General features: G+C 34.7%; 1 pseudogene; it reads right to left on the bottom strand.

Moving 5' to 3' along the window:
- LOC116593457 overlaps positions 1-9773 on the bottom strand; it is a 41153-nt pseudogene extending 31380 nt beyond the window's left edge.
- Between the last annotated feature and the right edge of the window lie 4442 nt (positions 9774-14215).

Genomic DNA, 14215 nt, shown 5'->3' with positions numbered 1-14215 from the left:
TTGAGAGCTATGTAGAGAGGATGGAGGGGGATGTTTTACTTAAAGACACAGCCTTTTTAAAGGAAAAAAATGAAAGAAGAAAACAAAATCTTGGATCATATATCACATGTCCTCTTGATACCTCTCTGAGTTAACTTCTTTTTCTGGAAATATTAAAAATATACATCTGTACTTCAGAGAAAAGAAACTCTTTTGTTACTAGCATTAAGGTTGTGTTTTAATGTAAAAACAATGAAAAACTATAAATATAGTCCCAACCATAAATATATATGGAACATTTTAGGTCCTAAAACATACATTTTTGCCTACACATTCCAGCAGAATAAATAATGAAACCAGATGACCTCCGGTGGTAACAGATGGGCTCAGCTTTTGACAACATGATTTTTACATTTGCTCTAAGCTAGAACGTCTTTAAACTTGATGAGGAATCAAATGAGAATTTTATTGCACAATATGATATAAGACTCAGTCATATAAATTGAGCATAAACCTAGAGCATTAATTTGCAATAAGTTGAGCTACGTATAATTATACAAACACTTATTCTAAGTCAGTAAAGCAGAAGCAATTTTACAGTTTCTTAGGATGGTACAGAACTGATGGTTAGTTTGTTCCTCTAGTTCACAAAAATTTTTGAAAATTAATTTTCTTTCTTTTGGTAATTTGGTTAACTTAGTGGTATATTTCTCCAGGAGATATCTTCCATGCCAAAAGTTAATACCTTCAAAAGTCTAAGAAAGTATCTTCATCTGATTTGCTCTACGTCTGCAGTTTAGAAATCAACTGCTCCCTACAGAAGGTTTATTTCATTAATCACTAGGTTTTATAGCTTTCTTTTTCCCTGCTGGTACCTAAGGCATTTATTTATTTTTTTCTTTTTATTTATAATGTTCTGAGTCAATAAATGAGGAAAAGTCTAACGAAATGAAAAGTTAGAGATTTTACATGTAGTTTTCATTACCCTTCAACATACTGAGAAAGACTGCCAAACATTTATGTATTTATTCCATGGCAAGATACCCAATTTTCCTTTTTTTCTCCAAGTTATTATAGTTAGCTAGAAATTTTTTCATTTTAGTTTTAAATTGAATCATTGGAGGGCAAGTGTGTGTGTGTGTGTGTGTGTGTGTGTGTGTGTGTGAGAGATGGAATGATTTTCTACTACAATTTCCCTATGGGAACACTCTGCTATCAGACAAGTGCTTAGCTGCTTTCTATCAGATCATCTGTACCCAGTTATGGAATGCATAACCTACTTTGAATCCTGGTTGATTTTTTTATTAGGTTAGGATGTAGAGATGAATATCTTGAGTGCATTAAAAAAAGTATGGATAAATCAAGTAATTAGTAGGCTTCTTTTCTGTCTCACTTGAATATATTTACATATACAACAAATTTTTGTTTGATTAATTGAAATTTTTAAGCTAATTCAACAAATCGGCTTTCTTAATTCTTCTCTATCTCTTAGTCTTTACCTGTGCAGGGGAAGCTGTATCTAGTGGTGAATGAGAATACAGGTTCTTTAGGCAGGTCGCCTGGGTCTTAATGCTTATTTTGTACTGCATAGTTGTGTAAATCAGAACTGGCATGACACAAATGACAAAACCCAACCTAGTATTGTACAGAGAAAGAACATTCATTGACTTCTATAACTGAAAGAGACAGAGTGTATCCAGGGACACAAAGTCACCAGAACTCTGTCATGCTCCATGCCCCAGCTTTTCATCCTCCTATACAGCTTTTATTTTCAGACAGTTCCACTCCTCATGCTATCAAAGATGGCCACTGGTCTCTTCAAGCCTGCACTATTCCTATAACTCAGGGAAAAACATTTCTTGTGAATGACTCTGAATGGCTTGGAACTTTCTATATATTCCTCTTTGAAGTGAATCACAATAGTTGGATGACAAGAAAGGTGTGTAACATACATCCAGATACCAGAATGACAACTCCAGCTGGTTAAGGGGGCAGTTCCCAAAAGGGAAATATCATAGACAATTAAAAAGGCATAGATAACTTTGCATAATAACCTTGAACAAGTTACTTAACCACCATGAGAATGACTCCCTCTTCTGCGTATGTATAGAGACTGTTACTTCTATCATAGTAAAGAGAAAGGAAGAGATCATTCATAGAACTGGGAGATTTCTCTTTTTTTAATTCTGGGAAAGAAAAGCAAAAAGGATCTTATTAACAGTTTAATAGAGTGAATGAAGGCACAAAGAAAGTACAGAGTCTTTAGAAAAAAAAAAACAAGAGTGAATAGGTCACCCTGAAAGAACTCTGAGCTTGCAATCATTGGAGAAGTAAAAGAAGAAATAAAAAAATTAAGAGGGTGAATAAAGAGCATGTGTAAAAGGCAAGTGGTGTTTCTACTTCTTCGTCTTCCCTAGTGGTAGAAACCACCTTGTTTCCTAGGTATAAGTAGCTAAGTTTTTGCTCTCAGTCAAAAAGAACAAAGTATTCTCTGGAGGAATGGGACAAACCACTGGGGAAAAATCAGATCAGGGTATTATTCATGGTCAGGGCAAAGCCTTTCCAATCTGGTTTGGGTCTGTGGTTCACTGAAGACCAGCTCTGCATTGCATAACCTAGGGTGAAGCCCAGAAGTAGATCAGCACATGATATTCAGCTATTTTCCCAGGCAGTCCCAATCTTCTGGAGGAAAGAACTCCAGAGAAAATTAGAGTACCATATACATACCCACAAAGGAAACCTATGCCAGTCACCAAGAATAATTAGCTTAAGTTCTTTTAAAACATGATGAAAGTATTAAAAATCACTAGACATATGAAGAAAATCAGAATTATGAGAAGACCAAAATAATATAGCAATTCACACTACACAATACAGACAATTCAGGGAACAAAACAACTTTTTTTTTTTTTTTTTAAATCAAGCATCCTCAGGGATACTCAGGCCAGAATATTTTGTTCTCATAAAACAGCAACAGGATATTACTTTAAAGCAACAATTTGGGAATAATAAATTCTAACAAGAAAGAATGGATACAATAGGGAAAACTATCAAAAATAATTGAAGAAAATATCCCAGACTTAAGAATATTGCAAGTCTAAAGAGTTTAACGGTCCATACAGTGCCAAGAAGGGTGAATAAAAGATATATCATAGTGAAATTTCAGTATATAAAGAAAACATAGAGAATCCTATAAGCTATCAAAAAGAGAAAAAAGAAAATGCTGACTATAAAGGAATGAGAATCAAATTGACATTATCCTTCTCAGTAGAATACCAGATGGTTGAGGACATCAGAACAAAGGGAAAATGAGTTTTGGACCAGATAGTCTATTCAGTGTAACTATCAAGTTAGGACATGAAAATAAATTTTTTTCCTGACAAATAATGTACTTAATCTCATTTTCAGATAAAATAATGCACCAAAACAAGAAATTAAAAATCAGTGGTTACCTACCCTCCCACCAAAAAATAAGCAAAACCCATTTAAGGAAAAAACATTAAAATTCCAACATGACAGTTTTGCAGTCCAAATTAGACCAGATATTGGGTGGGATCACAGAATAGCATCTTCATAAAAATAATGGAATAGGTCAAGCCATCAATAGTGTCAAAAGATATTGTTTTTGAAATACAAATTTCACTACCATATAAATTAAAATATGTTAAAGGTTTTCTTTTCTCATTAGCTAATGAAGTAAGTAAGATGTTATACCCAGTTCAAAGAATACATAATATTAAAAAAAAAAAAGAATACACAATATATAGACAACCAAGAATGCTAAGTAAATTTTTCAGAATGCAGAACTTCAATATCCATAGGGCAATAGTCAATTTCATCCAGCTGACAGAATCCATTTATATTCTTATGGACATAAATGATTTACTTTTTAATCAATTTTCTATAACTTGAAGCAGTAAAAGTCATCAAAGACAATGGAAGGCATAGTTAACCCAGCAAGGTGCTTAGGCAGAAATCCAAGCCTGTCTCTGTTATAAAATTGTTATAAATTGTTATAAAACCATCTTGCCCCCATCAATGTGCCCAGCACAATGGGATGCTCTGCCTGGCCTGGTCTAATCTGCATGCCGATTCTGGACCTAGAATTTAAGACAAAGCAACTAAATCATCACAAACTGATCCTGGACGTAGGTTTATTACCTACAGAAAACTTGGGATGCTAGAGTGAAAACATACTAGTCAGTAAAAAGGAGATGTCCAACGGGCAGATAGATACAGTCTTTCTTCTGCCTGTAGGAATGACAACTCTATGCTTGTATGTATGCCTGTGTCCTGGGAAACGCAGAGGGCTGACAATAATGAAATGATACTTCTATATACAGAAGAATATGGGATTTTTGCTCTCAGAAACACTGCATTATTGTAATTTCAATGTATAAATGGCAAAGTGAGTAACTCTCAAAGACTTCATTGATTACTTGCAGGAAATTATTGCTTGTACCTAAAAATAAAGGGCAATGGGATAATGTATCATTTGACTGTAAGAACTAAATAAGAAAACAGTTTCTCTCTCTCTCTCTCTCTCTCTCATTCTCTCTCTCTCTCTTTTTTTTTTTTAATTAGTCTTCATGCTTAACACCTCACAACCCTAACATCAAGACCTGAACTGAGATCAAGAGTCAGATGTTTAACTGACTGAGCCACGCAGGGGTCCTGAGAATAGTCTTATTTCCATCAGCTCCTCACCATGATGCAGATACTCCAACTCCACAGTTAGCAACATTTGTCCTATAATAATAACATACTTACCATGACATAGGACATATTGCAAAAAGGCTAATCTAACTTCCCTTTCTGGTACACTACTTCCCACAACTCTCAGGCTCTCACATATGAAAGATTTCATCACCTTTAAAAAATTCTCTTCCTGGGACACCTGGATGGCTCAGTCGGTTAAGCATCTGCCTTCAGCTCAGGTCATGACCCCAGAGTCCCGCAGTTGAGTCCTACATCAGGCTCCTTGCTCAGCGGGGAGTCTGCTTCTCCCTCTGCCTGCTGCTCCCCCTACATGTGTGCACTCTCTCTGACAAATAAATCAAATCTTTAAAAAAAATAAAAATAAAAAATAAGAACTCTGTTCTTCTTGCCTTTACGTTCTTATGCTTTCTTTTGTTTACACAGCTCTTTCCTGTCTTCCAGCCTTCTTCTTTTTTTTTTAATCAGGCAAATTGATAATCACCCTTCTTAACTAAGTATATGCTACTTCTTCTTGGGAATTTTCCCAGATAAGACTAGGTAAGTTTAGATTCCTACAGAGTGGATTCACAAGGCACAATTAGTATTAACTGTATTATTTTATTTTTTATATTGTATATTGTATTGTATTGTATTGTATTATTGATTGTACCTGGTATAGTTCCTCCCCTAAATTTGCACTTTTCAATGGCAGGGATTGTGTTTTATTCATAGCATGATATATAGAACATAGTAGTAACTCATAAATACCGTATTTCATTAACTCTAAAATGTCATCTGACATGAGATGTATCATTATATTACATATCACTAAGAAGGAAAATAATAACCCTAGCAATTAGAATTCTTATTTTATACTTCTTTATAGTCTTTATCACATATTCCTAAAACATCTTTGAATCAAGTCTGACTTTTCAGAATCATTTCTCAACTTAAATAGATTGGTATCTATATTTTCCATACAATATCAGCCTCTATGCCATGACCAACATCCATGATGCAGCATTTTTTTAAAGGGTTCACAACTATTCAGAATTTTCTTTCAAACTGTGGACATGCATTCTGCATGTTTTTCTACTGGGGTTTCTTGATCTTAATAGATCAAAGACTTTCATGCCACCTTCAAACAGTATTTAAATGTTTATTTTTTTTTAAGATTTTATCTATTTATTTGACAGAGAGATAGACGCGGCGAGAGAGGGAACACAAGCAGGGGGAGTGGGAGAGGAAGAAGCAGGTCTCCCAATGAGCAAAGAGCCTGATGCCGAGGCTCGATCCCAGGACCCTGGGATCATGACCAGAGCCAAAGGCAGATGCTTAATGACTGAACCACCCAGGCATCCCACTTAAATGTCTATTGATGAAAATAACAATTGTTTACAGTTGTTCATTGTATTACCAAGAATAACACAGTAGCACATTCATTAGGCTTAAGTATGTTCAAAATGACTAAGTAAAATAAAACTTACATTCTAGATTCATTTTTTTTTTCTGACATATTATAATAAAAACTATTTAACCTACAGAAAAGTTGAAAGATGTTGAAAAACAGAAAAGTGAAAGATGGGTATAGGTATACCCATATACCTAGTACCAGGTAATATTTTATTATACTTCCTTCATCACATACCCGCCCAATTCATCTCTCTATCTGTCAGCCCATGTTATTTTTGATGGACTACAAAGTTAGTAACAGACATCAGTACACTTCCTTTTAAGACTTCAGGGTGAATGTAATTACCTAGACTTTGAGCTTGGTTTCTTTCGAGATAAAATTTATAAGCAATGAAATGCATAAATATTTAGTGTACCATTCAATGAGTTCTCACAAATGCGTATACTTGTATGATTCAATCAAGATATGAAATATTACCGCACCCCAGAAAGTCCTCTCATGTCTCTGCACAGTAAATCAATACTGCACCAACTCTCCAGAGACAAATAGTATTTTGAAATTTTTTTTTTAATTTACTTATTCTAGTCTCTCTTATAAGTGTAATCATGCAGGGGCACCTGGGTGACACAGTCAGTTAAGTGTCGGACTTAGTTTGGGCTCAGTTCATGATCTCAAGGTCGTGGGATCCAGCCCTGTGTCAGGCTCCCTGCTCAAGGGGGTGTCTCCTTGGGATTCTGTCCCTGTCCATCTGCTCTTCCCTCTACTCATGCGTGCACACTCTCTCTCTCTCTCTCAAATAAATAAATAATCTAAAGCAAATAAGTAAATAAATGTAATCCTGTAGTATTTACTCTTCTGTGCAACTTCTCTTTCAATGTTTTGAGATTCATCCATGTTATTACATGTACCGATAGTTCATTCTTTTTATTGCTGAGTAACATTCAATTTATAAATAAATCACAATTTGTTTATTTATTCTCTTACTAATAGATAGCTGAAATATTTCCAGAAAATTTAGGCCGTTATAAATATAAAGGGTTTACATATTCTTATAGCTGCTCTGTTGTTGCTGTAGTCAGTAAATGATGCTTTTAATTCTGTAGGACAAATATCTGGGATTGGGATTTCTGGGTAAATATATGTTTGGTTTTACAATAAACACACATATTTTCCAAAATAATTATAACATTTTAAACTCCCACCACCAATACAAGAGTTCCAGTTTCTCCACAATCTTGCCAATAGTCAGTGTTGTTAGTCTTTCTCATTTTCGCCATTCAGGCCATATGCAGACGTTTCTCATGGTAGTGTTAGTCTGATTTTTCATGAAGACTAAGTATATTGCACACTTTTGCATATGCTTATTGCTCATTCTTACATGTTTTATTTTTGAAGCATCTATTAAAATGTTTTGCTAATTTATATTGTTGTTCATCTTTTTATTTTTGAGCAGTTGAAGATCTTCAGGTTCCTGGGTGGCTCAGTCAGTGAAGCCTCTGCCTTCGGCTTAGGTCATGATCTCAGCGTCCTGGGATAGAGCCCCCAGTCAAGCTCCCTGCTCAGCAGGGACTCAGCTTCTCTCTTTCCCTCTGCCTGCGGCTCCCCCTGCTTATGCTCCCTCTCTCTGTGTCAAGTAAATAAATAAAATCTTTTTTAAAAATTCATATTTTCTGGATACCAGTCCTTTGTCAGGTATAAATTTGGCAAATATTTCAATTTTTTTTCATACATATAGCTTACATATCTATTTCTTTGATGATATATTTTTAATAAACAAAAGTTTTATTTGATGAGGTCTAATTTGTCATCTTACTCTTTTATGGTAATTGTTTTTTAATATCCTGACAAAGCTAGCCTACAAGTCTCCCTCCCCATGTTTCTGTGATTCATTATATGGTATTTTCAGACTATCTTGGACATTACAAATGATACATTGTAGAAGTTTTACCTTCTATATTCCTCCAAAGTTTTTGTTTTTTTTTTAAGATTTTATTTATTTATTTTTTTGACAGAGACACAGTGAGAAAGAGAACACAAGCAAGGGGAGTAGGAGAGGGAGAAGCAGGCCTCCTGCCCAGCAGGGAGCCCAAAGCAGGGCTCCATCCCAGGACTCTGGAACCATGACCCAAGTGGAAAGCAGATGCCTAAGGACTCCAGGTGCCCCTCCTCCAAAGTGTTTAATGTTTTGTTGTTTTTTGTTTTTGTTTTTGTTTTTAACCAGGGACTTGACTCAACTTGACCATTAAAATTGAAAATTCTTGTTTCCCTTTTAGCGGAAGATAGATTAAATCTTGGATCAATTCATTCGGCCTTTCCTGGGCTGCTTGGAGTCTTTCCCACGCAGACATACCTGGGGGTCAGTGGACATATTGGCAGTGTTTGTACCCAGAACTTCGGTTCCTTTCTCCGACTTTCCTTTTACCTAAGATTTTACCTCTAGCTTTCAAGTAAGTTTGGCCCAAACCCTGTCCTTTTCTTCAACACAGCAAGACAGAGGGTTTTCCATTAAAGTTTTTGTTTGTTTGTTTTTGTTTTTTTAATTAATTTTTTAATTTTTTTTATAAACATGTATTTTTATCCCCAGGGGTACAGGTCTGTGACTTGCCAGGTTTACACACTTCACAGCCCTCACCAAAGCACATACCCTCCCCAATGTCCATTAAAGTTTTAACGGACCGCATGTATAGTCTGGGACCCACCCTTCAGGTAAAAGCTATAAAAATAAAAAATTCAGCCAGCATCATTCTCTTTTTCCAAGTATCGTGTGTTTTTCAGATTCTACCTACTTTGGTTCCCTCTCCCCCTGCAGGTCGTTATTTTATATATTTTCTACCAGGGTTTGTTGTTATTATCTATGGTATTCCAACAGAAGCTGTGCAATCATAGCTGAACTGGAACTCATACATTCGTTTCTTACAAACACTTCTATGTAATTAACTTCTTTCACCAATAAAACACATTGTGATACACCCTGATTTTTCAATAGGATTAGTAATAATTTTCCTGTTTTCATAAATCTAATAGAAAAGACGAGGTTAACAGAATATGAACCAGTAGTGGAAAGATTGAAGTATTTTCAGAAAGAAAAGATGTTGTGTTGTTTTGTTTCGTTTGATAAGTTTTTGCCAAATGTGTGAAAAATCCAAAAAACAAGACTATTCTTTGTTCTTTTCTTTCTTGGAACTGGACATATTTCCCATGCCTAATAGGTTATATGTACTTTAAAAATTTCTCAGTTATCTGAGAGATAGCCACTTTAAGGCCAATGCCTTAAGAAAAAGATACCAAAAGTGTCAAAAAATTATGACTGAAAAACGTTTTTGCTTCTTGAATACTTCTAAATACAAAATGGTTCCTTTAAGCCCTTTCATATGTAAATCTGTAACTTTCTATAAACTTAACAGGGGAACAGTAGAATATTAGTACAGTAAAATAAATATTACAAAAGTCAACGAATCTGCCATAATAAGTTATTTTTTATTTAAGTATAGCTGACATACAATATGATATTAGTTTCAGGTGTACAACATAGAGATCTGATATGTATACACATTACGAAAGTATTGATCTGTTCTCTTAGCAATTTTGAAGTCTTTCATACAGTGTAGTTCCCGTAATCACTATCCTGTCCATTACACCTCAGAACTTCCTCATCTCGTTGCAAGTGTGTGCTCTTTAACATCGTTCAATTCCCCACCGTTATTGCTTTTATATACCTAATGCCAAAACATCTGAACAAGAGTGAACCTATCAAATTTATACATCTGTATAAATTTTACCAAAAATTAGCCAAATATAGCTAAAGAAGTATCTAAATGTTTTAACATATTATGTAAAATTTGTTTTGGATTAGTCTTTACAGCAATTCCACCAAGCAGTCAATTTTTTCGAGTACCCAGCTGTGCAGGCAAGAATTTATACAGAGAAGGATTACTAAAAGTTTTTAAAAGTGAAGAATGATAGACACAGAGACACGGAAAAAGAGAGCACAACCATAAGAAAGAAAACCACAAGTGCCCTTTAAAAAAAAAAAAAAAAGATTAAGACTGGCATTTGGAAAGAATTAGAAAACAGGAAAGAATGTTATGAGATTAAAAAGTTTAAAAGGTAAAAAATAATGAAATGCAAATAAATGAAAACCAAATAAGAACCAGCTTTGCCACAATGAAATCAAATACAACTTATGAGGGGAAAAGAACATTACAGAACTCACTTATAAAGAAGTAAAGGCCCATCACAGGGCACTTGAATGTAATGTCCAGTTGATATAAGTGCTTCGTTAAACAGATAGCTAACTGCAGTTAAAACTGGAAAAAATAATTAGGACTAAATTGGTTAGAATATAATTTTAAAAGATATGCACCAAATGAAAACAGAGGTAAATGGTCTATAACAAGATGAAATAAATGGTGCTTGAAATACACCCCTTCCAAAAAATACAGCTTGGAAGTTGACAGTGTAAAGATATGCTCTCACTAGAGAGAGGAAAGAATATCATTTGACATTCATTGCTTTCCAAACTTCAATTTTATTATAACATATTTACTTCCCTGGCCTCATATATGTAACTTAAATAAAAAACAGACTCTTGTTTGTTCCTTTTTTCTATAAGAACTTGTTGTTTAGATAGATTTGGAATGAAGTTATGATAGAATGTAATTTTTTTAAGCCTATGATGTTAAAGAAGTCTTCATTCCGAATCCTAAGAGAATTGAAGAATGGAATTTTCTATCTTAAATGTATAAAAATGAATAACCCTAACCAAATAACAAAAACATAAAAAATAATTTTAAAAAAGTGTTCCATTTTGAAAGACCTATAGAGAGATTTGGTTCACACACACACACACACACACACACACACACAATCTTGGCATTTACATGCTCCTAAAATTTCCAACCAACTACTGTCTACATTTGATTTATGGACCTGCCCTAGATTCCATTACCTAAGGTAGATAAACTAGGTAATAAATGATTTTAGCTTCATTCTTCAGTATTTTTAGATAAGAACAATAGAGCAAAGAAAAATGATGGGGTAAAAACTTTCAAAAACAAAAATGAAGGTAACTGTATTTTTTCTAAATATTTGTTCTCTCTTTTATAGTAACTGGAATGTTATCACTGTTATTGCAAATCAGAAAAAGTCGCTGTGCTGTAAACTAGACTAATAGATATATGGCATGGGCAGTGTATCTATGTAATATACAGTGCTGCTAAAGATGGCAAGTTCCGAGGCCAGACATCCTGAGTTCAAATCCTGTCTCCAAATGCTTCTGCAAATCATTTAACTTCCTTATGTCACAGCTTTTTATCTATGCGGTGGGGATAATGTTATCTCAGAGGTTTATCATGAAGTTCGTGTGTGTGAAGTGCTTATTACAGCAGTGCTTCCTGTATTATTACTCCTACAATTATTTGTATATAACACACAAACAAGTGGAATTGAAATCTAAAATTGTGAATATTATAAATTATTGAGTATTTACTTATCAGCCTTTTCTGGTCTTATCAGTATGTGATCTTTGAAACCAAGACAGATAAGGATAAGGCATGTGGAGAAATGCCAGAATCAAGGGGGGTTTTGTTTTATTTTGTTTTGTTTTCAAAATACACCTGCCTAGAAGTCATATAAAACCTGCTGGATTAAAATTTCAGGACGGAGGGGAAGTTGAGAGGAGAGGTAAGTTCTGTGTGTCACCTTTTCATTCCCAACCTTTGAGATCCATTTTTCTAGGATATAGATTCCAGAATGACTCACCACAGAGACTGTCTGATACTAATCATTGCAACCTTCCTTTCCTATTTCTTAACAGGTAGTCCAGAAGAACAAGATTTTGCAACTTTCCCGTTTTTCTCTCCTCTAGAGAGGCAAGGAGAAGAAGAATTTAATAGCTCATACCCTTCTCTGTGTCTTTTGCTTCATCAGAGTTTCATTTACATTATAATATTTCAGAACCCTGTGACTCTTCATCATTGACAAAAACAGCAAGCATTTTTCCTTTACATTCCATTCTAGATCAAAGTAGACACTTGAGCTTTAGATTAAAACATATATATATATATATGTATATATTTGGTGCACCTGGGTGGTGCAGTCCATTGAGCAAACAACTCTTGGCTTCAGCTCAGCTCCTGATCTCAGGCTCCTGGGATCAAGCCTGGGTCAAGCCCTGCATCAGTCTCCATGCTTAGCATGAACTTTGCTTGAGATCCTCTCTCCTTCTGCCGCTCTCACTCATGCTCTTCCTCACTTTAAAATAAATACATATATCTTTTTTAAAAAAATCAAAAAAGAATCACCTCCTCTGGAATTCTTTTTTGATTTTTTAAAAAAGAATACTGTTATGCTGGAAATAAAAAAAAAAAAATCAAAAAAGATTAGTCAGTACTTAATGATTATTGGTATGGTATTTTGTGCTTGCTCTAAGAAAAGGAAAACAAAAGTTTTTAGCAGCAAAAAAGTTGAAAACTTGAAAATCTGTGACTAAAGATATGATTAAGAGTGGGTACATAACCATGTCGTGGCAAATAGTAAGATTTCATTTTTGATGGCTGAATAATAATCCATGTGTGTGTGTGTGTGTGTGTGTGTGTGTGTGTGTGTGTATCTTCTTTATACATTCATCTGTCATTGGACATCTGGGCTCTTTCCATAGTTTGGCTATTGTGGACAATACTGTTATAAACATTGGGCTGCAGATGTCCCTTCAGGTCGCTATGTTTGTTTCTTTGGGGTAAATATCTAGTAGTGCGGTTGCTGGGTTGCAGTGAAGCTTTATTTTTAATTTTTTGAGGAGCCTCCGTACTGTTTCCCACAGTGGCTGTACCAGCTAGCATTCCCACCAGCAGTAAGAGGGTTCCACATTGTCACCAACATTTGTTGTTCCCTGACTTATTAATTTTAGCCATTCTGGCTGGTGTGAAGAGGTATCTCATTGTGGTTTTGATGTGAATGGAACTAGAAGGTATTATTCTAAGCAAAATAAGTCAAAGAAAGCCAATGATCATATGATTTCACTCATATGTGGAATTTAAGAAAAAAAATAGAGGATCACAAGGGAAAAGAGGGAAAAATAAAATAAGATAAAAACAGAGGAAGACAAACCATAAGAGACTCTTAACTATAGGAAACAAACTGAAGGCTGCTAGAAGGGAGGTGGGTGGGGGATGGGGTAATTGGGTGAGGGACATTAAGGAGGGCATGTGATGTAATGAGCACTGGGCATTAGATAAGACTGATGAATCACTGAAACTAATAGTATACTACCTCTGAAACTAATAGTATACTATAGTTGATTAATTGCATTTAAATAAAATAAAATTTAAAAAAGAGTGGGTACATATGCTCTCTTCTTAAAAATGCTATTAGTAATATTTAAACATGGTTTTCTGTTCTAAAAATAATTCACAATAAATTTGGGTCATCCTTCTTATAAGTAACTTGTGCAACTAACTGTCAGTGTACATTGAGTATTATAGCAGGTCATCTTTTCTATGTATTTAGAAGCCTCGTTAAATGGAATCTTTAACCTTGATCAGGGATTCAGAAATTCTGTTTAATATCTACTCCATGCACTAATAGATATTACTAAGTAAAAATCCTGTGTGTTTAGATGCAAGTTATGATTTTCCCAACCTGTAGCAAGTGTATTTTTGCCTGGAACTAACCATAACTAAAGTAGTGTTAGCCTCCCCTAATGTATGTAATGGCTGCCAAAATGTTAATTCCATTTGGTTATCTGTCTATTTTGGGTCTATTTATGTGGTTATGTATGGGTCCTTCATCTATTCATTCAACAAAATAATTTGTGAGCCTATTATGTACTTGGCAAAACTAAGAAGTACGAAGTACAGTTCCTGTCCTCTGACTCACTGAGGAGAAAGCCTGAAAATCACTGGGAAGAATGTCTAAGCTCTATATTATTAAAAATAATAGAAGGCAAAAAAAAAAAAAATAGAAGGCAACTTTCAAAGTAGGCTTGCTTGAGGGTAGGGTTTAATTAGGAACTAAGACCTAAATGTGGAGAGGCTTCTTTGAGCCCAACATTGTGAGATAATCTTCTCCCCTGGGTTCTAGGGGACTTTAGAAGCAACAGTCATGGGAATCTCAACAGAGTGAAGA

Source organism: Mustela erminea, chromosome 6 (genome assembly GCF_009829155.1).
Source record: "Mustela erminea isolate mMusErm1 chromosome 6, mMusErm1.Pri, whole genome shotgun sequence".
NCBI classification, from domain to species: domain Eukaryota; kingdom Metazoa; phylum Chordata; class Mammalia; order Carnivora; family Mustelidae; genus Mustela; species Mustela erminea.
The sequence above is the reverse complement of the archived record's forward strand: the minus strand, read 5'-3'. Positions and strand labels throughout refer to the sequence as shown.